This window comes from Paroedura picta, chromosome 13, assembly GCF_049243985.1.
Source record: "Paroedura picta isolate Pp20150507F chromosome 13, Ppicta_v3.0, whole genome shotgun sequence".
Lineage (NCBI taxonomy): Eukaryota > Metazoa > Chordata > Lepidosauria > Squamata > Gekkonidae > Paroedura > Paroedura picta.
In genome coordinates this window covers 7902185-7926658 of record NC_135381.1, presented here as the reverse complement: position 1 = coordinate 7926658, position 24474 = coordinate 7902185, and the positions used below count along the sequence as shown (strand labels likewise).

Sequence of the window (24474 nt, the reverse complement as noted above, 5' to 3'; positions counted from 1 at the left end):
ACAGACACCCTAAGAGAGCCCTGATATTACTGCTCGGTGAGAACAGCACTATCAGGGCTGTGAGTAGCCCAAAGTCACCCAGCTGGCTGCATGTGGCGGAATGGGGAATTAAACGCGGCTCACCAGATTAGAAGCTGCCACTCTTATCCACTATACCCCACCGTTCTTAACAACCACACCAGAGCTTTTTTGTTCCTCTTCTTCAGCTTCTTATATAGGAGGAAGCATTGTCAGCTCTCAGGTAGGCCTGAGGATCTCGCAGAATGACAGTTGATCTCCAGACTGCAGAGCTCAGTTCCCTGGGAGGAACTGGCTGCTTTGGGGCGTGGAGCTGTTAGTGTGCTGGGTTCAGAGGAGAGACCTTGAGCTGGAGCAGCTGGAGTTCCTGCAGCTATGGGCTGCATTGAAAGGCGTGTCCCAGTTAATAGGGTTGTAAACAAACTGAAAAGTCAACACCAGGGGATTACCAGAGCCAGGAGTGTCCAAAAGCAAGCAGAGGAGTCAGAGCCGTGTAATCAAGATGCAAGTCAGGGAGTTTCCAAGTTCAAGATCGTGGTTCCAGTACAAGGTCCTCAAAAGATTCAAGGCGTGCAGGTGGAGATAGGTTGACACATGTTACTTCCACCACATTCTTCCTGGCTGTGTCTTAAATCCAGTTTGCGGTTTGTCTGGGGATTGCTTCTGCAATCACCCAGAGCCTGGCTCTTGCAAACAACACTGACTTTGCTGGATGGCAGATCTATACCTCTTCTGTAGTGCTATGAGCTGGGGAAGCAGAGTCAGAGCTGTCAGTGCCGGAAGCCTGATGAATTGCCGGAAGCCTGATGAGTGTTCCCCATCTCCAACGCCTTGTTTCTGGCTGGACTGGAACCTGATCCGTTTCAGGTGCCTGCACTGCATCTGGACATCCCCACTATTCCAGTTGATCTCATAAATCAAAAAGAAAATTCTAAATCAGCCATTCTGAGCAGGCACCATATGGCACATTTGAAGAGGGCCATAGACTGGAAAATGTGAGGTTTATCAGGGGCCCTGGTAACTGAACGGATGAAATACCCTTTTGCCGCAAATGACATCATTCGCTGCTAAAAGTTTCAACTTCGGTCAAGGGTCTTCAACTGTTCCAGAGAACCTGTGAGACCGAATTGTTCTGCGAGGCTTACAATTGAGGCCAGGAAATTAATAACCAAGAACACACCGGACTCTTTCCTCACAAAGCCAATAACGTGCCATCTTCAAACCAACTGCCCAGCAGAAATGAAGTTCTCCTTAACCCTAACAGAGCCGGTTTAATGCATATAAATTAATGAATAATCTAATGTGAAAGGTTCAATTGTTACTTAATTTATTTATTTAATGTATATACCGCCCTCCCATATGGCACAGGGCCGTTATCAATGTTAAAATGATACTAAATGTGAGGGACTCGGCAATTATTGTAAAAGTAGCCAAGTTCTTGTTGGCAATTTTAAATGAAAATCTTTTTTACAATGGAATCTACATCTGGAATTGTTTGAAATTTTCATTTTATGTTTTGCAATTTTATGCCCATAAAGGGATTCTGATTCTGATTCAATGTTACTTTCTTACATGTACATGCCTGTTGTTTCCCAGCCAGCTGGGAGGGCGGGCTATAAAAATAAGGAAAAGAAAAAGAAATAATGTAATCTATTCCTTTGCGTGTGCTTGAATTAATGCCTGGGGGGAGGGGGGGATGAACACACATGCTTCTCTAGGTCAAATAAAGTTAAGTGGTTTTACTGATTATTGTCGATGACATTTGTTGTAAACTGCCCTGAGACAGTTTATGCCAATAGGGGCAATCAAATGAATGAATGCATGTCCAAAACTTTAATTTCATAGTATTTTTTCTCGAGGATGATCAAATGATTTTCTTTCTATCTGTTGTGTTGTATTGTTTGACTGGGGACCCTGCAACCTGGGGAGAGCTCCTAATAGATAAATAAATGAATGAATTTATGTTCTATACTTTAATTTCATAGTATTTTTTTCCAGGATGTTTAAATGATTTTCAGTCTATCTATTGTATTGTATCCTTGTTAGACCAGGGGCCCTGGAACCTGGGGAGAGCTCTGAATGAATGAATTAATTAATTAATTAATGTTCTCAATAGTATTTTCCCCAGGATTCTGGAATGTTCATGTTGCCTTGGTGTTCAATAATAAATGATTTTCTGTCTGTCTGTTGTGTTGTATCCCCGTTTGACCGGGGGCTCTGAAACCTGGGGAGAGCTATGAATGAATAAATGAATGAATGAATGAATGAATGAATGAATGAATGAATGAATGAACGCTCAAAACAGTATTTTTCCCAGGATGCTGGAATGTTCAAGTCGTCTTGGTGTTCAACAATAAATGATTTTCTGTCTGTCTGTTGCATCCCTGTTTAACCAGGGCCCTGGAACCTGGGCAGAGCCCCTAAAAGGCGTAGAAAAACTGCTCTGAATCCAAAAACTCGAAACTGTCAGAACAGCGCGGGGGGTGGAGCGAAAAGAAGGAACAGCCGGTGCAAAGCTGCCTGAGCGCTTCCTATAGCCGGTAGGAGGGGCCTAAACGAGCCGCTCCGTTCTTAGACAGAGTAGAGCGACGCAGGAACTGGCCAATCATCAATCGGGAGAATAGGAAAGGGGCGGGCAGAAGCGGCGGCGGCGTTCTTAGAGCGCGGGGGCGTGGCCAACCCGAAAGGGCGAATCGGCGGGCGCGTTACTGCGAGGTGCCCATGCGCTTCCTGAAGCGGCGTTGGGGTTGGCGGTCCGGTTTGACCTGTCGGGTGAGTTGCCTGAGGACCGGAAGGGTTGCGAGGGAGCCTGGCTTCCCACGCGGTTTTTTAATCCCGAGAGGAGAGCTCGTCGTTGCTGCAGACGGCAAGTGGACGGCGGTGGGGGAAGTCCCTGCGTGTAGAAAGCTAGCTCTGCAGGGAGGAGGCGGGATTAGGATTTTTCTCTCCACCTGCCGCGACTTTCTGTTTTCTTGTTTCTGTTTCTCACCGTAGATTGGGAGGGAAGGCGGACAGAGGCTAGCATACAAACAAGAGAGCCTCTGAAAGCGCTAAGCTCCTATATGCGAGGATTTTTTTTAAGTCACTGCTATATCTTATCTATACATTTTTTTTCTGTACTTCATACGAAGGAAACGAAGCACTTCTTTCTCCTTTCTCCTAGCTGTGAGCATATTTGTAGACACCCCGAGTCAGGCAATCTTGGACGCTATCCTAAACAGGTCCCAATCTGGAAAGAGTCTTAAAGTGGCTGACAAATCGCCTTCCCTTCCTCTCCCTGTAACAAGCACTCTGTAGGTAGGTGAGGTTGAGAGAGCTCTTACAGAACTGCTTTGTGAGAACAGCTAACAGGAATGTGAGTGGTTTAAGGTCATCCAGCTGGCTGCATATATAGGAGGAGCGACTTAAACCTGGCTGGCACACTTAACCACTCTGCCGTCCCTTTCTCAATCTTTTTACCATTGAGAAACCCCTGACACATTCTTCAGGTTTCAAGAAACCCCCAAAGTGGCATGATCATGCAGAAAATGATTGGGTAGCATAGCTGTGTACCATGCAGGGCCCTTCCTCTTCCCAGTCCCTCCAGGTCCATCATTGGCTATATGTGGTCATATCACCCAATAAATGTTTAATACATTTAAGATATATTTGTATATATAAAAATTAATTCTCACACATTCAGGAAACCCCAGGGTTTCCCAAAACCCTGATTGTGAGAGGCTGCAGTACACCAAGCTGGCTCTTCACTTTTGTTCTTCTGGTTATTCCCAGGACAGTATTGCAGTCTTGGGCATGAATTTACTGTGGATCATTTTTATACCCAGCTTTTCTCCCTCAGTAGGAACCCAGTTCCCCTTACAGCACAGCATATTATCCTTAGAACAATGACCCTGTGAGGTAGATTAGGTTGAATTCAATGTTACCCAGCCAGCTTCCATACCCAAGTGGGGATTTGATCTTGGATCTCACAGATGCTAATCTGTCACTTTGCCACTCTGATTGGCTGGACTATACACCTTAGTCCTGAAAAATGCTTCCTGGATTATCCCTGAGAAAGTGAGGTTTACAAGGCAGGAATGAATCGTGGCATAAATTGAGGGTAGGCCGAAAGCCTCACATCTGGAATTAATCTTTAACAGGAATTGCACACTTCCTTGGATACAATATGATGTAAATATTGTATCTGAGGAAGTGTGTGTGCACATGAAAGCTCATACCTTGAATAAAGATATGTCTTAAAGGTGCCACTGGACTCTAAATTTGTTCAGGAATCATTTGGTGTAGCTTTCCCTGTATGCTTTACTGGGAAAACTCCTATTGGGTAGATAAACTGGACATAAGGGCTCACATTTAGTTATTATTTGAGAAGGTCGCAGCACTAGAGGATTTGCAGAACAGATCCCATGGTTTTTGGCATTTTATCTATGGTATCTGTTGAAATATAAATGCTCTTGTAAGTCTGACAGTAAAATTGAACTATTAACAACAGCATGTTTTTGAAAAGTTGTATAAGTAAAAGAAAGTGCTGTGTATTGAGTCCAACTTCATAGCACTGTGTTTGGTAGGCAAGAGCTTGATAAACAAAGAGAAGTTTTCCCCAGAATCTGAGGAATGGTTTGATCCTAGGGTCTTCTGTATTCAAATGTGTCCTCTACACTGAGAAATAGGGTTTTTTTGGCATGTGAAAATTATGCTGTTGATTTCACACACCTGAAGGCTGGAACCCTGGTCTCTCTGTTCCTTATAAAGTAGTCTGCATAGTATAGGAATGCTCAACTTGATTCTATGCTCTTAAAATCTCTTAGTCCAGATCACATGCATGATTTGCAAAGTGCTTGTTCCACTTTTGTCCTGTCCAGTTTTCTCAGGGGCCTGCAGAGTATGTGCTACCCCGGTTCACAAGTAAGCAGATATTTAGGAAGGAACAAGCTTCCCATACTTGTGTTGTTGGGATTGCATGCAAGACAAAATTGCATGGTGGTTGGTGGTCATTTAAAAAACAAAGTGTCATTGAGATTATATAATATGTCTTAAGCACTTTATAAAATGTTTAAATGATCAATATTTGGATGTGTCTGTCTGTTTCCTGTTTACCTATTGGCTAATAATTACTAATATATTAGAGGAGGTAAGGCATTAACTTTCATTTGCAGCTTGCAAAAGTCTTTATATCAATTCCAGGTTACATCTCTCGTGGAATGGAGTTAGTCAAATGTTTGATGGTTTATTTTTGCAAGAAGTAGAGGGGAAGTCAGAGAGATTTAATTAAGAACAAGCATAATTGGTCTATCAGCCAGTAGCATAGTCTGACTTCAGTACAACTGCTGTATGAAGGCCTGAACTGTAAGAGGTGCAGCCATGCATCTTGGATTGCAGCCTAAAATTGTTTTGATATTGAAAAGTTGTCTAAATATGGGTTACCTGCGATCCACCGGTGCACTTAAATAGAAGAAGTTAGCAGCTAGAAATCTATAGCTGGCTCTCAAGAGAATCTTTTGTCTGACCTCGATTGCTCCCAGCCCTTTTAGAACAAGTTTTGAACTTGCTAGTTATACATGACCTGTGATAAGCATGAGAGGTTACAGAAAGAATATTTGTTTTAGGCCCCGCCTGCTCTGTAGAGGCCAACTGTTGCTACAACACTGTCAGAGAGGGTTCATTCACAAGTGAAACGCTGGAGCTGGCCTTACGCATCTTTCGCACCTGAAGGAAAATCCACTGAACTGCTTAGTGACAAGATGGGAGGCAATTGAAATAAGGACAGAGGGAATTCTCAGTCGCCAAAGCTGCATTCAGGTATCACCAAAAGCTAAATTCTTAAAGCTTAAGAACTCTTTCCCCCCCACACCTTTCTGCAGGGAGGATTAAGATCCTAATTTAGCACAGTGCCCCAAGTGCAGTTGCCTTGGCAAATTTGCGTTTGCCTACTCCCGACAAAACAGGATTTAAAACCTATGTTTAATCTCACTTTTGAATCCTGTTTTGCGGATGGCCTGCATTTGGATTCTGTGTTGGATTAGGAGACGGACCAAACCAAAAAAGAAGGTTGAAGAAGCGAGGAGAGCCCAGAGGCTTGGCAACAAGTTTTGTGCGGGTTCAAGGTCAATTGTAGCATGTTGTGTAGCATCTGGACACAGCCGGAGTTGTTTGCGCTCTTCGTTACGCTTATCCAAAGTTTCCCTCTAAAATGTCAGTTCTAAATAAATCGCCTTCTAAACAGGTATGCATAAATTCATGACTGCCTTCGCTGCATGGGACAGATATGAGTTTGGGGTAAAGTCTGACAAGGTGCCAGTTCTCCCCAGTCACCCCCCACCCACCCCCAGACAGAATTATTTTTGTTTCGTAGCAGGAAGACATAGGAACCCTTCGAAGCTAATTTGCTCCAACCTCTAGTCAGCAGAAATTGGTGGCGTAACCTTGGATCAAGGTTATGTGTACTTTTTGGCAGTGGCTAAACCTAATGCAATTAGACTCCTGAATTTCCAGAAGTTCTTTTAAATGGAACATCGGACAAGGCAAGGCCGCTGGACGCCAACTCTGAAAATTTGCTTTGCAAGCCGGCAGGACTCCAGCAGAAACGTGAAGTTTTTTCGTTGGGTGTTTGAAGACCTAAGTAAAAACTACTTTCTAAAACTGCTTGGTTCATGAATGTGGTTCAGTGATGGGCTTGTGGGATCCCTTAGATTGCTCCCTTAGTCTGCAGTTAATTGCAACTAATCCTGATATCTAAATGCAGTTGATTTAGTAGAGGGAAGTTAGTAACTGGATGGATTTGTTATTAATAAGGTCGCCAGCTCTGAGTTGTAAAACACCTGGAGACTTGGGGAGGGATTTCAACAGGGGGTAATACTATAAATTCCACCTTCCAGAATGGCCGTTTTCTTCAGGTGAACTCCTCTGTCTCCTGGAAGTCAGCTGTTATTCCAGGAGAGCTCCAGCCAGGGGTGGCAACCCTAGTGGTTAAGATTCCTGTGTTCATAAGTCATAACTAATTGGAGTTGGACTTCCATCTTACGTGGAACACCAGGTTCATACCTACCTTGGCACCTGAATTTTTTATGCCTTTAAGAATATCAGAGGTTTCACTACAGAATCCCAGTTAAGGGGAATAGCAGTCCCACCAAAGAGAAATTCTTGGATCTTTAATGTTCTTTGTTTTTGAAGGAGTTCTTGTCTCCCGGGGGCTTACATAGATCCATATAGCACATGTTTCTGGTGGTGGCAAAATACCCAGCCTATCGTTACAAAGATTCGGGCTCCCCAAGAACATCTTTTAATCCCTGCTGGAACGGGCAGGAAAAAGCCCAGGATCAGTGCAAAGTTCCCGTATTCTTTTAGGGGGCTTTAGCCAGACGTCCTCAAGGACTTTCCTAAAGCTGTGGCAAGAGATGCCTCAGATGGCATTCGAGATTATTTTCTTTTCCTGGTTCAGCTGTTTCTTCTTCCCTTTGTTCTGCTTCAGCTGAAGAGACGTCAAAACGAGGAGGATTTTAGTGGTATTCCTGTTTCTGATGTGTGGATTGTTTCCTGGATTTTAGAACAGGAACTCTTCAGAAATGAACTGCTATGCTTTGTAGGCCTGCTCAAAGGATCTCCTTAGTCACTACCTGGGAAAGTGAAACGAACCACAAATAATCTTATTATAGCTTTGAAGGGTGGGGGAATCACAGTTTTACCTTTAGAGCTTTCATGGGTTGCTTTTCTGATGACAGGAAGTGCAGTTTGGATCCAGTTCGCACTGTTTGTTCACTGCTTTGCTGTTCTTGCTGTGGAGGCACACCTGGTTTATGACAATCCCCTAGGGTTTTCAACGCAAGAGGTTTAAGAGCTGGCTTGCCATTGTTTGCCCCTGCGTCACCACCCTGGTATTCCTTGGTGGTCTCCCACTCAGATGCTGATCTGGGCTGGCCCTACTTAGCTTCTGAGATTCATTCATTCATTCATTCATTCATTCATTCATTCATTCATTCATTCATTCATTCATTCATTCATTGTTTTGTCTTATTGCCTGACACTCCCATAACTGGCTCCTGGCGGGTTACAACTTTTCGTGTTAAAAGCCCCATTAAAACCCCATTTAAACAATAATGGACATTCATCCAAATACAGAAACAGACTCCTAAAACTTTTAAAAACCATGGCGGTCTACAACCCACTAGCCCCCCAAAAATCTACTACAGGAGTGGGAGGAGGGAGCGCAGATTACATAGTGAGTGCTTATGATCTTAAAACTGGGGGTCCCATCAGATCTTCCTCGCCACGCCGGCCTTAACTCTAGACCTGGCGGAAAAAGCTCCGTTTTGCTGAAAGCTATGATGAGACCCAGACTAGGCTAACCCAGGGAGAGCTATTGGCTACTTCGCACTTGGAATTTTTCACCCCACGAGGCAATGAGTCCACAAGAACTGAAAAGCTAACAACCTGCTAACAACCTGCCTTTTTGGGGTGGGTGGGGTGGATGGATGGATGAAGAATAGGTTCCCTGCTTTTCACTACCCGAAGGAGTCTCCCCTTCCCTTTCCCCTCCCCACAACAGACACCCTGTGAGGGAGGTGAGGCTGAGAGAGCCCTGATATCACTGAAGAAGAAGAGTTGGTTCTTATATGCCGCTTTTCTCTACCCAAAGGAGGCTCAAAGCGGCTTCCGATCGCCTTCCCTTTCCATCTCCCCACAACAGATACCTTGTGAGCGAGGTGAGGCTGAGAGAGCCTGATATTACTGCTCGGTCAGAACAGCTTTATCAGGGCTGTGACTAGCCCGCTGGCCGCATGTGGAGGGAGTGGAGAATCAAGCCCAGCTCAGAGATTAGAGGCTGCCGCTCTTAATCACCACGCCAAGCTGGATAGATGGATAGAGGTCTACTGGCACACATGAAATGCACTCTTGATGCAGAATAAGATGATAGCTGAGCGTGGTGGTCCTAGACATCTTAGACGGTAGGCTCCAAAAAGAAACACTTTAGGAACATTGGTTGGGGCTACACCAAACAGATTTCTCTTGACCGCCCGGCAAAACTTTAGAATTTGTTTTTAGTCAAGAGTGCATGCGCTTCGAAATGCATTTGGTCGGTTCTTCATACGCAGTTAGATATGTGTTGTTTTTACTTTGGTGCCCTTTAATACATATTTGCAATACTTTTTAATATTGTTTTAACATTGTTTCGCAGCTCAACTTTTGAGTTCCTCACTGTACATCTGGCCATCTTTCTCCGTCATTGCATAACAATGACTGTTCTTAAACATTTTGTTCGGTTGTGTAATATTGATTCTAGTAAGCCGACAAGAGGACGTAGGCAGGCTTCAATCTTTTTCAGACTTGGGTTAGTTTTTTTGTGGTTGGCAGGGTGCCGGGAACATTTTTAAAATTCTGCGCATCTTAGCGTTGCAATGAGAATCAAGCCCTGGTCCTGGGGCATAGTTGACTCAGGACATTTTAAAATGGAGTGTACCACTTCAGACTGCTGGGGGTCCACTTTTTGAAGTTTTGCTCCATTAATACTCCCCCACACACATTTTTAATACCCCCTTTCTTAGCACGCAAAGGGCAAAGTCAGATTTCCCCCCCTTTAACGTAGAGGCAGTATTAAAACTAATACCCTCCCAGCTGTAGTCCAAAGGGACGCTGCCCGTTTTGCCACCGGATTTTTGCCTCGCGTGTAGCTTTTGCCGAATGGTTTAGTTGTGTGCCTTCTCTGGAAAGGTGGCACACACTTCACAATGAATAGCTAAGGCCGCTACTGTGAGTTACGGGTTCAAAACAAAATCTTGGGTCGATCTGGTTTCTCACTCTTTCTCTGCAGCAGGAGTGGCCAAACTGTAGCTCTCCAGATGTTCTTAGACTGCAATTCCCATGAGCCCCTGCGATGAGAGTTGTAGTCCATGGACACCTGGAGAGCAACAGTTTGGTCACTCCTGATCTACAGTATTCGGAGACTACAAGGCCCAAACTTGTGCACGTTTGAGCGAATGCAGCCTCCTGCCGCATTTATTTATTTATTGTATTTATATATACCGCCCTCCCCGAAGGCTCAGGGCGGTTTACATCAAACAAGAACAATACTAATAAGCATTTATCTGTGTTTGCAGACTTCCAATTTCCTGTCCCCTGTATCTTCCACCTCCCACTGTTCTGATGTTATTTAACTCTCCTCCCAGATTACTTAATCTGTTCTTTTTTCTTTTTGGGTTTGAATTGACGGCCCAAGTGCTGCTTTAGTCTTTGCAAGCTTTCTTGATCCCAGTTTGCAGGAGCCAGTTAATACGGAGGAGGCCAAACTGTGGCTTTCCAGAGGTCCCTAGACTACAGTTCCCATGAGCCCCTGTCAGCATGTGCTCATGGGTATTGTAGTCCATTGGGCCTCTGGAGAGCCACAGTTTGGCCGCCCCTGCTTGAATACAAGAGCTCCCAACCCTTTCTGCCTGTGGCCACCGTAGGTGTCGCCCATTCTGAATGCAAAACGTAACAGAATATGCCCCATAAGAACGCGTCTGCTGTCATGCTGTCAGTTGGCCCAGGTGTTTTCAAGGGGCTTTAAAACCACACACAAGTTGGAAGAGAAAGAGGAAAATGTCTTTTTCCCCCCAAGCAGTCATAGATGTATATAAAAAAAAATCTACGGCAGCTTGGAGTTGAAAGTAACTGAAAAGGTTGGAACCTAGTGTTTTAGGCTTGTCTGTGAGAAAAAAACAGATAAAGACTTAGTGTGTGATTGCTCCATTCAGCCGTGTTCTAAAGCTTTGGAATGCCACGGTGAATGCCTGCCATGTCTGCAATTTGGGGATGTGACGAAGCAATCAGATGGCTAGCAATGGCATGCAGATTGATTCTGCTCGCATCTTACCGTGACAAAAGCATCATACGAATCTGTACTCAGTATGCAAACTCGGTTCTAAGGGGGTAACACAAAAGGCGTACACAACTGTTGGAAGAATGCAGCTGGTATCTGTTGCGGCAAACTGAAGATGAGCTGAACTCCCTGCTTATAAAAGGGGCATGCCTTTGATCGGTAGAAATGAGCGTGAACAGCTGGCATGAAATACTGGAGGGTTTGTTTGTTTGGTTTGTTTTATCCCTACCTGTTTCATGGTCGAGCTCATGTAAAAAAAAAAAAAACCCTCCAGATGTAATAGGAAAACTTTTGGAAAATTAGCGCTCTGTGTTTTGTAGGTCACAGAAGAATATGTGGGGAGGGTGGCTAGGGAAATAATTTGTGGCTTATAGCTGGTCCTTAAGGCTGCTTTTGCCATTCATTCGTTCATTCATTCGTTCATTCATTCGTTCATTCATTCATTCATTCATTCATTCATTCATTCATTCATTCATTCATTCATTCATTCATTCATTCATTCATTCATTCATTCATTCATTCATTCATTCATTCATATACTGCCCTCCCTGAAGGCTCAGGGCGGTTCACCTAAAGCAAAATAGAAACAGTACAAAACAGCTCTGTGACAAAAACATCCAAGTGTCACTTAAGAGAAGTCTGCTAGATGGCCTTGTAGATGACACCCGTATGAAGTCGGTTTCGATCTACCAGAAAGTACCAAAAAATGTTTCAAGTCCAGTGGCATCTTTAAGACCAGCAAAGTTTTGTTGGAGGTATAAGCTCCCTCTCTGAATCGAAAACAAACTTTTTCAAACTTTTGACCCTGGAGGGACCTCTGGAATATTTTTCAGGATTCAAGGAACCCAAAAAAAAAGATTCAAGTGCCAGCTGATCAATCAATTCTTTGCTGTTTCCCTTGTGGTAGGCCTGTAGACCAACCGAAGTGGGCTCTGGTGACATCTAGTGATGTCAGCAGCCAGCTGAACTCCTGGCAAAGTTCCCTGTAACCCTTGGGGAGCCCTGAAATTCTGGGAAAGGGAGGTTTACACCTGCTGGTCATAAGCACCAGCATAGGGAAAAGTGTGAAGGATGTCACTTCATGGAGAGGGAGGGGAGACGGGGAGGGGAACAGTCCAGTCCAGCCCAGCAGCAAAGCGTTGTCAACATCTGGTTTGTGTAAGGTATATTTTAACCCTAGTTCATGATCTTAATGATAGCCAGCTTGGTGTGGTGGTTAGGAGCGCAGACTTCAAATCTGGCAACCTGGATTTGATTCCCCGCTCCCCCACATGCAGCCAGGTGGGTGACCTTGGGCTCACCGCAGCACTGAGAAAGCTGTTCTGACTGAGCAGTGATATCAGGGCTCTCTCAGCCTCCCCTCCCTCATAGGGTATCTGTGAAAAAACACTTGAATAATTATGGTTGGGGGTCACCACAACATGAGGAACTGTATTAAAGGGTCACGGCATTAGGAAGGTTGAGAACCACTAGTCTAGAATCAGGCAGGCCTCAATAGCAGGTACTCAGTGCCTTCTGAAAACTGGTAATGCTCCCTTGCTCCGCTTTGACAGTGTCGGTTAATATTCAGTGCCCCGGGTGCGCTCTCTTTCTTTTACTGTATTTCTTAGCGATTACTTAAGAAAAATCAAGCGAGGCTCTTGCCTTTTCCTATCAGCCCACCAGGCCCCGTGAGCGCTAAATGAGTGCCTATTTTTGTTTGCTGTCGAACAACAAACTGGCAAATCAGGGAGCTAAATAGATTCCAATTATTATAACAATGTTAAACTGTCATGTTTTTAACAGAGCCGTATAAAGCTAATCACACCGAATAAATAAAATATGGGACAAAGGGTGATAATGAGAGGCAGCCGTGTGAGACAAGCAAAATATTGGAAAATGCCAGCCTTAATGCAAGCCATCACTTTTTGATTTATATCTTATTCTCCCCTGGTCTTTCTGTAGCTCCCGTTGCTGGGGGAACATCATTAATAATGACTTCAGAGGTTTGTCGTAATCTTTAAAGCACTGTTGTTGGCTTTCGGAGATGAGTTAAATGATGCCCATCCAAATCGAATTGTAGTCAGTAAAGGTAGTCGTAATCAGGGAGTTCCCTCCTGAAAACTGCAGTGCTTTGGAACAGTTCAGAGGGGAATAAAATAAGAATACCACTCATTGCCTAAAGACAAGAAGATGGTGCACGTATATGTAAATCTGCGTAAGGAGGATGCTGTGCCTGTTCTGTATCTTAGCTGCCAGCGCGTGTGGAGAGCCAGCTTGGTGTAGTGCAGGGGTAGTCAAACTGCGGCCCTCCAGATGTCCATGGACTACAATTCCCAGGAGCCCCCTGCCAGCGAATGCTGGCAGGGGGCTCCTGGGAATTGTAGTCCATGGACATCTGGAGGGCCGCAGTTTGACTACCCCTGGTGTAGTGGGTAGGAGTGTGGACTTCTAATCTGGTGAGTCAGGTTTGATTCCTTCTCTTCCCCCACATGCAGCCAGCTGGGTGACCTTGAGCTCGCCACAGCACTGATAAAACTGTTCTGACCGAGCAGTGATATCAGGGCTCTCTCAGCCTCACCTCCCTCACAGGGTGTCTGTTGTGGGGAGAGGAAAGGGAAGGGGATTGGAAGCTGCTTTGAGACTCAGGGAGTTGTTGAGGGAGTTGTTGTTACATAAATGTGTAATTTGCCCTCAGCTGATGAAGATAGGGTAGAATAGAAATCAATCAGTCAAGGTGATAGACATCTGATTTCAGTATGCAGTAACTGGAATATATGTTCCTGCGCCCCTATTGACTCCCATCATATATGTTTTTGCACCCAGCTCTACTACTACTACTACTACTACTACTACTACTACTACTACTACTACTACTACTATTCAGTTTATTGCCCGCCACTCCCAAAATCGGCTCGTGGCAGGTTACAAATGTGTCCAATAAAAACCCCAACAAAAGCCCATTAAATTGGACAATAAAACAGAACAAAAAAAACCCAGCAACAACATGGCGAAATCACCTCCTCAACCTTTCCCCCCACCATCTAGAAGGGGCACGTCTCATCTGAAGTGGTGCTGGACTCAGGACAGCTCCAGAAAGGACAGCTCCGCTTCTGGAACACTCAAATTACTTGATGAGTTCTAAGTTTCCTGCAGAGGTTCTGAGCAAAGAAATGCCCTGTGGTTGTCCCACTGCCATGACGAGGATGCATTAAGTGAGTGGAACTAGATATTAGGAGGAACACGGAACTGCACCTAAGCTCTAAGCTCTGATAACAAACTGTGTAAAGGCGCCTTAGAAAAAAGCAAGCGATGAATGTTTCGATGTTACAGGAAACAGTAATTTTTTAAATGTCTTTTCCCCTGTCTCTTAGCAGAAAAAATTCTCCTCCTTGAATATTTTGCTTAACAAATGGGTTTCCACCACAGTATTAGAGTAGTAGGCAAAGGACTTAGCAGAAAGAGAGAGAATGTGTGTGAGAGAGAATATTAATACCGGTTGTTGGTTTCTCTTTTATGCTTCCAAATTATAGCAGTGTTAATAAAGGGCAAACGTCTTCATGCCGAGTGATCTGGGCCTTTGGCATGCAGACTTAAAAATATGTCAAAGCCATTAATTAAGGCAGTAGCTACTTGATGTGTGGGAACCAGTGAGCTGGTCAGAAATTGAGATATAATTGCATGTTGTGACATAGTCCCCGGGGGCACGGGGGCATGATGCCCTCCCTGAACGGTGCTCTTGGTTAATAAGTGTCACATATGGCTTCCCCCCGTCTTGAGCATTTCTTTTCTCGATGCGGCTTCTTATTCCGTGTCAGTTTTTTGAAAGGAGAAATTCGATTAGGCCGCGGCCTGATGGGACACCTTGAGAATTGAAGCGCCGCTACCAGGAGCGCGTTGAGGGGACGTGCCGAAGAGAGCGATTATCAAAATGTTTGCTTTGCAGGATTAGTGGCTGAGCTGAAACGCTGTGTTTCTGGGCGTGCCGAAGATACCAGGCGTCATCTCGTACACCTGTGAGTGAGTTCCTGTGTCGCTCTTATGAAAAATGTATGTCGGCATAAAGCAGCATAAATTCTTAACGAAGACAAGCTATGGGATGTGTAGCAGCTTGTATCAGATGACGCAAAATGTCATCCTGCGTAGAATTCCAAGAATGCTTGGTGAAGGAAGGTACCCTTGGAACCCTTTTCCCTGTTGATGGGCTTCTCCTGGTACCCGTGTGCCTTCCAGAGGGTGCTAGGGAGCATGATCAGTTTATACCATCTGCCAGGGGAGGCCTCATGGGCAAAGCAACTGCTGTGATTTAACAGAGTGTTCCCCCGTGATCGTCCCCTTCCCAGTGGAAAGGATTGGCTGTGGGCCTCAGTTTGAAAAGAGATCATGCCATGTTGAATGGGTTTGAAGCGGCTGCCAGCATGGCATGGTGACTTGACTGATGGGAAAAGGAGACCCGGGTTCAAATCTATATTGGTCAAGCGCCCCCGTCAGTTTAACTCAGGGTTGTGAAGGTGAAGATTACCAATAGCAAAGCCTTGCTCAGGGTAATTGTGAGTAACTGAGTAGCCTTGAGCCTAAGCTTATTGAGAAAACAAGCTTGATCTGAGGCTTGTAGCACCTAGAGGGTATAAGCTTCCAAAGCCAATTCCGAACCAGCGGCACATCTCCGGCTGCTGCTGGTGCATTGCTACTGAGCTGCATGCTCTGCGGATCTCTATGTCCCTTCGGGGGACACATTTCTGCGCCGGATCTTCTCCAGCACTGAAATGGGTTCCCTTGGGAAATACAGTGGTGGCAGGAAGGTTCCACTGCCTGGGGGGTGGCGGCGTTTTTTTAAAAAGTTTTTGCTGCAAAATAATAATTTAAAATCCCTGGAAGGGGTCTACAATGATTAGCGACGCCAAACTAAAAACAGAACGAGGTTCTGTGAAACTCATTCAGCCGGTGCTAGTCAATGAAATTGCCATGATGCAAAACAGAACGGCATTATCAGTGCCTAAATAGCCATGGGAGATTCAGTTATGGGACGGGCATGCCCCTACAGAAGAAGTTGTGTTACTGGCTTCATCCACCCACCCACCCACCCACCCACCCCTCCCTCCCTCCCTCCCTCCATCCATCCATCCATCCATCCATCCATCCATCCAAATTATATCAAGGCGGGGTCATGTAGTCCAGGAGATAAGATTCCAATATTATCCAGTGGGTTATCCTACGGGAAGCACACGCACAAGCCTTTATTAGCATAATTATCCTATGGGATTATCCTGTAGGAATATTATCCTATGGGAAGCAAAATGTCTGCTCCATTGCATGGTCCTTTGCTTTTATGACCAGTGCTTTGTGGCTTGTGGTTGAAACTTCCCAAGCCCCTCAATCCTACCTGTGCAGCATCTCAGTAAGGGTTGCCCACATCAACTGGAGACATTCCAGAGGGTGACACCTGGGGAGGCTGAAAGCGAGCTCAGCTGGGATTTGATGACATGGAGCATTATTATTTTTATTCTATTTATTTATTAATTTATTAATCACTGCTCTCAACAAAACTGTAATATACAATACACAATTAAAAAACAACTTATATATATATATATATACAATAAAACTGCAAAATTTAACTAATCCGCAACAGAATTTCCACCCCAGCTCACCAACCCCCTTCCCCCACACATATAAGATGTCAAAATATCTAAACCTCTAAAAGATGTGATGTCCACTCTCTAAAGAAGCCACTTTCTCCAGGGAAACACCTAAATTGTAATTCTGGGAGATCTTCAGGCAGCCATGCCTGGAGGCTGGTGGCTCTACTCTCAATAGATCTTGGTATCTTAACTTGCTGAAGCTTCCACTTGGTATATGTGCAGTAATGTGACTTGCTTAAGTCCTAAGCGATTGAGCAACTGGCTAGTTGGGGGTCAGATATCTTTCTTGGGCTGCCTTCTCCCATTGTTCTAGAAAAATCTGATCACTGTCATGTTAAAAGATTGCACCAGTCAAAAAACAAACAAACAAACCCCAAAGGCAGCTTAGATCTTTGGCCTGGTTTCCACCCCTTCCTCCCGAAAAGTCAGCTTTGTGTGTTTCTTCATCAACAAAAGCTTTGGTTTTTTCTGTGGCAAGACCAAGAGTTCCTCTTTCTTGGAATCAGGCTGACCCTCTGTGTCTTGTAACTTTGGTCTTCCGAATCAAACAAGCTGGGTCTCTGCTTCTGCTGCACAAAAGACCGATAGGATCTGAATCCCAAACTGGTAAGCGCAAAAGGGAGACAATTAGAGCATCGGGGGGGGGGGCTGCTTAAGACTCCCTAAAACTTATCTCTGTTAAGTGCAGTCTTCTTTTTTAAAAAGTGCTTTTAGCTATTTCCTGGACCCGTCAAGAATTTAAACATTTTCGTTCCTCGCCGGAGCCAAAGTCCTGATCTTGAGATAGCAAATGTACATTTTTTAAAAAAAGAAATCTTGACATGAATATGGTGAACTTGCAGCTAGACATTTGGGTTTAAGTTCACTTTTCCCCTACCCTCCTGTCCTTCAATCAAGTAACATGTGTAGGAGGATTTTTTTTAATAGTAATTAATTTCACAGGCGCCAGGCTACACCAGTTTAGGATTAGAATCATGTTTATGCAGTGCCTAGTAATTTTAGGGATTTTTCTGAATAATAATTGCAGTAGAACGAGCCCAAGCTAAGAAAGGTTTGTTCACAGCAATCTTTTCCCCATCTGCACTCTTAGAATGAAAACTAGCTAATAATAGGCCGGCCAGAGTTCTCTCAGAGCTCTCCCAGCCCTTCCCTCTCTCCCAAGGGAAGCCACTTTGAGACTCCTTAGGGTGGAGAAAAACAGGGTGTCAAAGCCAACTCCTTCATCGGCTTGCCTACAATGGCACATCAGAACACCCAAGCAACGCGTGGCATGTTGAACCGGTGAATTGCACAAATAATGCAGTGGGTTTTTTTTCTCCTTTTTTTGAAACTGTGTTGATCCGAGTTACGGCAAACAAGATCTCCTTCTTCAAATCCATGCACTCAGGACCTTGATGGACAATCCACCACTCAGTTTGGGCAGGGGGAGGGTTCCCGTACATCAAGGAGGGGGGTAGGGGAAGAATGGACACCTTTTTTTTGCACAAGCACCCCTCTGCTGACGGGAGGGGGAAATTCGACCTCTTCCCATGCCTCCCTGCAACCTCCTGGCCAGCAGGGCTGCTAACATAGAATCATAGAATCATAAAGTTGGAAGGGGCCATACAGGCCATCTAGTCCAACCCCCTGCTCAACGCAGGATCAGCCCTAAGCACCCTAAAGCATCCAAGAAAAGTGTGTATCCAACCTTTCCTTGAAGACTGCCAGTGAGGGGGAGCTCACCACCTCCTTAGGCAGCCTATTCCACTGCTGAACTACTCTGACTGTGAAAAATTTTTTTCTGATATCTAGCCTATATCGTTGTACTTGAAGTTTAAACCCATTACTGCGTGTCCTCTCCTCTGCAGCCAAAGGGAACAGCCTCCTGCCCTCCTCCAAGTGACAACCTTTCAAATACTTAAAGAGGGCTATCATGTCCCCTCTCAACCTCCTTTCCTCCAGGCTGAACATTCCCAAGTCCCTCAACCTATCTCCATAGGGCTTGGTCCCTTGGCCCCAGATCATCTTCGTTGCTCTCCTCTGTACCCTTTCAATTTTATCTACGTCCTTCTTGAAGTGAGGCCTCCAGAACTGCACACAGTACTCCAGGTGTGGTCTGACCAGTGCCGTATACAAACATACACTGATCCCATAAGTCCCGGGAGGAAAGCTGGGAGGAGGGGAAATGTGGCAGAGACTTTCAACTACCAGCCCCTTCTGCATAGCTGTACCCTGCCCAGTGGTTCATTTTGGAGGTGCGCACAGGGGAAAGCTTCGATAACAAAAGCCAAAAGAGACTTGAGGCAGGTGTCAACGATGCAGGTTCTGCAAAAATGTTTGGAATGAGCGGGCAAGCCCAGGGTGCCATTCCTCCTTAAAACTCTCGAGAGCCGTCCTTTGTGCCCCTGGCTTTTCTCAGCTTTGAGGCAGGCATCCCAGTTGGCTTTACCACGGCAGCCAAATTAACTTGTAGTCGCCAAAGTAAACTTTGCCACTTGGTAGCGCATTGTAATCAGTGAACGGAGATGGAGATCTCGTGAGTCCTTGCAAGCCTTTAACGGTCAACAGCTTCTTTTGATTGAGTAATCCAATTAATTTGCTGGCAGGGTACCCGGCAAAGTGTTCTTGCAGCTTATAGGCGTTATCTGACATCTGTCCTTTTAAACTGGTTACATCCACTGCTCTCGGTCGGGGAAGGGGGTGCTGGCCTCAGGAAGTCCTGTTGGGTTTTTTTCGTTGATCTGACCTGCACACCAGATAGGAGCCAAAGAGGGCAAGAACCTACATTTGCCGTTGTATGAGATCTATATTAAACAATTCCACAATAAATACAAATAAACGTTTCTTATCTCTTCTTGTATATTTATGTGCATAAGCACAACCAGAACGGCCTCTAGATTAAACCGTTTTCAATTTTGTTTTCCTCAGTGGTTGTCCTTCTTTAAATTATATTATATATATATGTGGCCTTTGGCTCTCAGGTTTGGGGAGGTCTGTTCAAAAGACTTCAAAAGACTTTTGAACAGACCTCCCCAAACCTGAGAGCCAAATTTAAAGAAGGACAACCACTGAGGAAAACAAAATTGAAAACGGTTTAATCTAGAGGCCGTTCTGGTTGTGCTTATACACATAAATATACAAGAAGAGATAAGAAACGTTTATTTGTATTTATTGTGGAATTGTTTAATATAGCCCGGGATAGGTTCTGTTTTCTGTTACAATAATTTTGAACCGTCCCTTTCTTTTCGTGTTGTATGAGATCTTTCAATTCTGCCTGAGATGGGCACATTGGTGGGTAGGAATGAAGAAATTGCTCAGGGTAGACATTTTGTCGCCCGCTGGCTAAGGAGAAGCACGTCGCTGCCGTGATTCTTAAACTGGGAGCAATACAACAAGGCTTCTCTCCTTTATTTTTTATTTTTTATTTATATTTATATACTGCCCTCCCCTGAGGCTCAGGGCGGTTTACATAAAACGTAGAAACGGCACATAGAACTTGGTTTATATAACAACTTTCATACAACAATAATAATATTAGCATTAAACTGTAACACAGGTGCAAACTACAACAATGTGAACAGCTCCAGAGCAGAACACGTGGGTGGATTTTTAGGAGGGAGTGAGCAGGGGTCCTGTGGATGTTGCTGGTCGCTCGGTTTCCACCAGATGCCTGGCGGAAGAGCTCCCTTTTGCAGGCCCTGCAGGAACTGTTTTAGCTCCGTCTGCTTCTATCCATTATTTTGCTTTTCTTTATTTATAAATATCCCCCCCCCCAATTACTCAGAGTGGCCGACTGATAAAATGAAGAAACCTTTTAAATTAACATTTGGGCCCTTGGTATGGTCTTGAAATAGTTATGTCTTGGGCTGGTGGGAAACTTGTCAACATAGCTCATGCAGGCAAACAAGCCAAGATCCAGCTACTAAGCTCTTTGGCCATCTTCAAATACCTGCCGGGAGTGGTGCACGGATGCTCTGCCACCTGTTGTGTTCTGGTGGCCCAGATGTTTCAATTTCCTCTCCCTTCATTTGCAGGCAGAGTACCTGATATCTTCTGCCGAGATGCTTTCTTAATGCTGGCAACTTCCGTGCCTTCTGCACGTAGATAATCAGTTGGCATATAGAACACTTTTTGGCTTTAGAGTCAGTTTGGCGTGGCGGTTAAGAGTGGCGACCTGGAGAGCCGGGTTGATCCCCGAATTCCTCCACGTGCAGTCAGCTGGGTGACCTTGGGCTAGTCACAGTCCTGTTAGATCTGTTCTTGCAGAGCAGTTCTCTCACAGCTCTCTTGGCCCCACCTACCTCACAGAGCATCAATTGTAAGCCGTTTTGAGACTCCTTCAGGTAGTGAAAAATGAGCTATAAAAACCCAACCCTTCTTCTTGAAGAAAGAGACCACATTGTGGCCAGTACGCTAATTTCCTCCAGATCAGGGAGGTGGCCTTGCAGACTCCCTTGGCATCCTCAGAATTCTAGCTTTGAGATTAAAGAAGCTTCTTGCTCGCAAGAATTTTCTAGACCAAGGTTTCTCAACCAGGGTTTCGTGATACCCTGGTGTTTCTTGAAGGCTCTGGAAGGGTTTCCCAAATGGGTCGAAGTCAACTGTATTTTAAAAATTCATTAAGCATTTATCAGACGATATGACCATATATGGTCATGTTGACCTTTCACCCCCCCAGTGGCCAATAATGGGTTTGGAGAGGGTCAGAAGGGGGCATCTACATAGCTCTACTTCCCAACCATATTCTGCATGGTCACTCCTCTTCTGGGGTTTCTCAAAGCCTGGAGAATGTTTCAGGGGTTTCTCAACAGTAAAAGAGAGAGGCTATATTACAGTATTTGAATGAGCTACTACAGTATATGAACGCTTATCTGTTTTGCTACTTCCAGGGTTCTTTTCACAGCATGGAGGAGGACTGTGGCACTACTGATAAGAAATCAGAACTTGGACAGATGTAATATTGACAGTCAACTCCATAAAACGCACATGTGGCTGAAGGCTAGACTAGGTAGGATAAAAAGAAACCGGTTCAAATGACTGCTCTTTCATGAAACTCACCTGGGTGACCTTGGAGCATCTATACCCAAGTTCTAAGTCAGACTCGGCTACCTGGCGAGCTTGTTCTGAGGTCAACAGGAAGAGGGAGAAACCAAGTAAGCAGCTCTGAAGTTCTTGGGGCAGAGGTGCAATAAACACGTGATCAATCACAGACATCTCTTTGCGGGTGTGTTGAGATTAAAGGTGAATTAGAAATGTTAATTCAAACCGCAAAGCCCTGATCTCGTAAGTGGTCCTGTAGACATGCACAGCAGTGCCTTTGTGGTCTGTTCGAACGAGACCTTGTTAAAGTTGTTTGTGCTTTTGAGGACTCTGTCAGTCCATCCTGTTTGCCGCTAGAACAATACCTCCGGAAGCGGAAAGGCAACAAGACGCCGCCTGGCCTAAACAAAGAGCCAAGTTGCCTGCCTTTCTGCCGCTGCGGATTATTCCGCCCGAGTTATCATCGAGGACCATGTGCCAATTTAATTAGTCATCTGTGAGGAGCGTCAACAACAACAGAAAGACAGGGAAACTATATCCGCATAGCTAGCAGCTGGTTGAAGTAAATTGTGAGTCCCGCTGACATTCTTATTTAGCTGTCGTAATGGCGGAATGTAATAGAGGCTCCTAAAAATTCTTGCCCTCCAGAAGTGGCATTTCTAACCGTGAGCGGAAAACTCCCTGCCAACTTCGCATGGGTTGTGAAACTGAATCACTCAGACCTGAAGGGATCTGGCAGCAGAATGCTCTAATAACGGGCAGTGCTGTATTAGAGCTTGGGAAAGCGACTGGGACTTCATTACAGGAATCCCAGAAGAGCTGGCTGGTGACCTGCTTCTAGGTATAATTCCACATACTACTCAATAGCCTGTGCCTGTGTTACATGAACGATCCCTCCTCCATTACATTCCACTGTGGGGCAACCCTGTTGCAAATGCCGGGGGTTCTTTAACAGTTCAGTAGGGCCTACAAAATAGAGCTCTTCCGTATGGCATCATACGGCTGAATTTGGATGTTGTGACACGGTTTACTAATTTACCATAATTTGCTTCTGCCTTATATCTCCACTGTTACGATGGTTGTTCATTAGTCTGGCGAAGAGTGCCTGCACTCGAAAGCTCATGCCTTGAATAGATTTTTGTTGGTCTTTAAGGTGCTCTTGTGGCGCAGAGTGGCAAGGTAGCAGAAATGTTGTCTGAAAGCTTTGCCCATGAGGCTGGGAGTTCAATCCAAGCAGCCGGCTCAAGGTTGACTCAGCCTTCCATCCTTCCGAGGTCGGTAAAATGAGTACCCAGCTTGCTGGGGGGTAAACGGTAATGACTGGGGAAGGCACTGGCAAACCACCCCGTATTGAGTCTGCCATGAAAACGCTAGAGCAGTGGTCCCCAACCTGCGGGCCGCGGCCCGGTGCCGGGCCGCAAAGGCCATGGCACCGGGCCGCGGCTCCCTCTCCCCGCCCCGCCCCCGCAGTAAAAAACTTCCCAGGCCGCAAGCTTGCGGCCCGGGAAGCTTCTTACTGTGGGAGGCGGGGAGAGGGAATCAGGGCCGGGCCGCGCCTGTGCGGGCCACGCCCGCTCGGCCCGATCCGCGGGCGCGGCCCGTGGGCGCGGCCCGATCCGTGGGCGCGGCCCGGGCGCGGCTCGCGGGCGCGGCTCGGGTGCGGCCCGATCCGCGGGCGCGGCGTGGGCGCGGCCCGCGGGCGCGGCCCGATCCGCGGGCGCGGCGTGGGAGCGGCCCGCGGGCGCGGCCCGATCCGCGGGCGCGGCGTGGGAGCGGCCCGCGGGCGCGGCCCGATCCGGGGGCGCGGCGTGGGCGCGGCCCGCGGGCGCGGCCCGATCCGGGGGCGTGGCCCGTACGGGCGCGGTCCGCGGGGGCGCGGCCCGATGCCCTGCCGGTCCCCAGCCTCGGAAAGGTTGGGGACCACTGCGCTAGAGGACGTCACCCCAAGTGTCAGACATGACTTGGTGCTTGCACAGGGGATACCTTTACCTTTTAAGGTGCTCTTGGACTCTAATTTAGTCGTGGTTTTGACAGACACGAGAGAGGAATGGTTTAGAACCCTTGTTTTAAGGCATGGCCAGTGGCTATGATTTAAGACTTCTTTTGCTTAACATCGTCCCGGAAACCTAATTCTTTGCCCAGGAAAGAGGAATTTATTGGGAACCTGGTAAAGAAGGTGATGACTTCAGAGGACTTCTGGCCTTTCAGAATAGCTGCAGTTTAAACCGAACCTTTTAGCTGTTCCTGTCCCATCTGTTGTTAGTTGTTTAAATTTTGCTATCTTGCTATTTTACCGGGTTTGTTTTTTTTTAAAGTCTGCGGTAATGGTGTTGATTTTATTGACTGCCTTGGGAGCAGTTGCCGAAAAACAGTCCATAAATTTCAGGGGGGAAAGGCAAAGATGAGATTCCATTAAGCGTCTGCATATGCTTCCGATGCCGCTTCACCCAAATCAGTAGAGCGAAAGAGGCAATTTCTCCAGGCAAACCACAGAGATCCCCGTATGAAATGCAAATCCTTACCTGCTCTGGCTTCCTTGAGCTTTGTTTCCCATGGAAATGTGCTAATTCTGCAAAGGCACCAGAGCTGCTTGATGTCGCGCTAATTAGTACCTAGGCCCAGCACAAACAGATAAAATAAATAAAAATTCCTTTTTTTTTGGATAAAGAAGATTCTGGTCCCTGACAGTAGAGGGCAACAGCAAATGGCCGTTTGCATATGAAAGCCGTACCGAAAGATCCAAGCCTGTTCTGGTTTTCCATTGTTGAATTGCAAAATAACCGCTGACCTAGATTTTAAATAAAACCGTGTGCTCAGGCAGCCCTTTGCTGCGAATCTCCTGTTCTTGGTCTTATCATTCCTGTGTTTTCATTTATGCTCCAAGGTAGCTCATTATGCCTTTTACACGTCTTGTACCTTCAGCACTTTCTTGGTAAAACAATCTACTGAATGTTTAAGCAGAATAGG

At 45.8% G+C, this 24474-nt stretch overlaps 1 protein-coding gene across 7 annotated transcripts in view; it reads left to right on the top strand.

Annotated features, from left to right (window-relative positions):
- The first annotated feature begins 2689 nt into the window (after nucleotides 1–2689).
- The window catches only part of TANGO2 (transport and golgi organization 2 homolog), a 74979-nt gene continuing 53194 nt past the window's right edge, over nucleotides 2690–24474 (top strand). For 2 of the 7 annotated variants that reach the window (XM_077309157.1, XM_077309163.1), the window contains exon 1: nucleotides 2690–2790. The gene's annotated coding sequence lies outside the window, so the exon portion shown is untranslated. Of the gene's footprint in view, nucleotides 2885–5669; nucleotides 5815–14792; nucleotides 14863–16984; nucleotides 17095–21356; nucleotides 21476–24474 lie in introns of those variants that run through there. The other 5 variants (XM_077309158.1, XM_077309161.1, XM_077309159.1 and 2 more) reach the window with 5 other exon arrangements.